A 3,317-nucleotide genomic window follows, 5' to 3' on the forward strand; every position below is an offset into this window, starting at 1 on the left:
TTTAACACCTCATTGACATTAATGGATAGATCTTCCAGATAGAAAATCAAGAAGGAAACAGTAGCCTTAAATGACACACTAGATCAGATGGATACAATTAATATTATTAGAACATTTCACCCCAAAGCATCAGAATATACATTCTTTTCAAGAGAACATTGAACATTTTCCAGAATAAACCACCTGTTTGACCACAAAACAAGCCTCATGACTAAATAACATGATACTAAACCATTACTGGGTAAACAATGAGATCAAGGAAGAAATTAACAGATAGCTGAGACAAATGAAAATGAAAACACAACAATCCCAAATTTATGGATCACAACAAAAGCAGACCTAAGAGGAAAATTCAGAGCAATGCAAGTCTACCTCAATAAACAAGAAAAACCTCAAATAAACAATCTAACCTTATACCTAAAGGAACTAGAAAAATAACAACAAACAAAGCTCAGAGTGGGTAGAAGGAAGGAAAAAATAAATATCAGAGCAGAAATAGAGTAAACAAAACAATACAAAAAATCAATGAAACCAAGACTGGTTCTTTAAAAAAAAAACAAAACAAAATTGATAAATCCTTAACCAGACTCATCAGTGAAAAAAGAGAGAGGACACAAATATCTTAAATCAGAATAAGAAAGGAGAAGTGGAAACTGACAGCACATAAATACAAAGAATTATAAGAAAATACTATGAACAACTACATGCCAATAAATTGGATAATCTGGAAGAACTGGATAAATCCTAGATACACACAATCTTCCAAGACTGAATCAAGAAGAAACAGAAAACTGAAAAGACTGATTACTACCAACAAAATTGAATCAGTAATCAAAAAATTCCTAACAAACAAAAGTCTCAGATGGATGAATGGCTTTACAGCTGAATTTTACCAAACATCCAAAGAAGAATTAGCATCTCTCCTTCTCAAACTATTTCAAAAAAATTCAAGAAGAGAGAGGTTCCTAAGATCATTTTCGAAGGCCAGCATTACTCTGATTCCAAAACCGGGCAAAGACATTACAAAATAAAAGTTATAGGCCAATATCCCCGAAGCACAGAGATACAAAACCCTTAACAATATATTAGCAAACTGAATTCAGCAATACATTAAAAGTATTATACACCATGATTAGGCGGATTTATTTCTAGGATATAATTCTGCTGGCCAAACTCTGGTGCTGCCACAGCTCCAGCACTGCCTGCCTAGCCTTTTGGTTCCAGCCTATGGATGGTCACTCATCCCCACAGGCTCTGCTGCCCACATTGTGGCTGGACTGGACAGATAGCACAGGACTTGGTAGGAAGAGCCACTGCCCTACCCACTAACTGACATAGGCAGGGGCAGGCGGATCACAGATTTTATTTTGTTTGGGATCAGACCTGCACCTACAAACTCCAGCTCAAAGGGCCCAAGACCCAGTAAGAAGGTCCCACTGATCATCAGCCCTGGATTGGGTGGCTCCTGGCACCCACCTATATCCTCCATCTTGCCCATTGGGAAGTGTGCACTGAGTGTCACTTTGCTACAGTTTATTTCCAATAAAAGTTTCTGTGACTTTATTTAAAAAAAAGAAAAGAAAAAGAAAGAAAAGACAGGCTAGGCAGCAGTAATAGATGAGGAAGTACCATCCTTGTTTCCCTCTTAGAAGTGAAGAAACCAAGACTCAAAGAGATCAAGCCACTTGCCTCCATTACAAAGGAGCAGAGCCAGAAGTTGTACCAGATCTGGAGACTGGAAAATGGCTACTTGGGATGAAAACACTGTCAGCTTCAGGGCCAAGGTGGCTCCTGCCAAGAGGACGAGCAAGTTCCTAAAGCATTTCATTGTTGTTGGGGATGACTACCATGCCTGAAATGTCAACCACAAGAAATGGGAGAATGAACAAGAGGAGGAGGAGCAGGAGGAGCAGCCACCATCAACACTGGTCCTAGGCAATGAAGGCACAGATGCTGACCCAACTTCAGCCCCTGTCTCTGCACCCACGGGTCCCCTAGACTTCAGGACCACATTGAGGAAGCTCTTCAGCTCCCACAGGTTTCAGGCCATAATCACTTTCCTGGTCATTCTGAATGCCTTCCTGGTGCTGGCCAAGCTCATTCTGTACCTGAAGATCATTCAACCTGACAAGAATAACTATGTCCCCAGGGTATCCTATCTAATAAAGAGGGAATATGCTAATTGACTGCCATGCCCTCAAAGATGGCGGAGCCCACAGCCACAAGATGCTGGCACCCAGTCCCCTCAGCCTCACCAGAGTGGCAGGCGCGCAGCAAGGCCGGGCCTGCTCCCAGGCAGGTCTGGCCGCTCCGCGAGCCTGCCTCCGGAGTCCCTCATCTCCTCAGCCCCCCCAGCTGCCCAGGGCCTGCCCAAGGTGCAGGCAAGCCTCAGATGGTGGCTGCCCAGCAGCCCAGGGCCACCCAAGGCTCAGGTAACCAGAGCCAGCCTAGGCTTGTGCTGTTGGCAGTGGCAGCAGCAGAGGTGTGATGGGGGTTGGGTCACCTCCCGCCCCTGAGGGCTCCCAGACTGTGAGAAGGGGCAGGCTGGGCTGAGGGATGCTCCCTCCAGTGCATGAATTTTCATGCACCGGGCCTCTAGTTACACTATATGAGCATTGCTATCTTGACCTTCTTTATGGTGGTGGTTTTCTTTAAAATATTTGTTTTCTGCTTGGAGTTCTTCCATTACAAGTTTGAAATCGTAGGCTCCATCATCATCATGGTTTCATTCCTCCTCAAGATTATCCTCCTGTTCTGAGTTTGAGGCTCTTGGCCTGCTGATTTTGCTGTGGCTGTGGCAGGTGGCCTGGATAATCAATGGAATAGTTATCTTGGTTAAGACATGCTCAGAGTGACAACTGTTAAGGTTAAAATAGACAAATACACAATTGGCTACTAAGATCCAACACCTTGATTCAGCTGCTCTGAGAAGAAACAAGGAATTGAAAGACATAAAAAGCTATTGAGACAGCATGGACTTCACGGGGAGGTGAATTAGTGGTGTACCTGATCCACTTTAAAGAGAAGACCCTGCCTCATGGATTTGTGCCTGTGAATGAGAATGACAACTGCCTCTCCTGGGGCTGTTTGCAGGACAGGTTTGGTTTGATGTCTTTGCCTCCCCCCCCACTCAGCTTGGATTCTGCAGGGGCACAGTCTTCCTTGGTGTGACTGATAGATTGCCATCTCATTTCACCTGCATGTATCATGAATGTATCATAAGTTGTTTAGTCATATTGAACACTTTATTCTTGCTTGAAAATGTACAATTACTAGTTGTATATAAAATTTAATCTAATTGAAAAGGAAGGATAAAA

General features: G+C 43.4%; 1 pseudogene; it reads left to right on the top strand.

Moving 5' to 3' along the window:
- Positions 1-1,742: 1,742 nt before the first annotated feature.
- On the top strand, positions 1,743-2,998 carry LOC102757235 (annotated as a pseudogene).
- The last annotated feature ends 319 nt before the right edge of the window (positions 2,999-3,317 follow it).

This window comes from Myotis davidii, unplaced genomic scaffold (genome assembly GCF_000327345.1).
Source record: "Myotis davidii unplaced genomic scaffold, ASM32734v1 scaffold39, whole genome shotgun sequence".
NCBI classification, from domain to species: Eukaryota; Metazoa; Chordata; class Mammalia; order Chiroptera; family Vespertilionidae; genus Myotis; species Myotis davidii.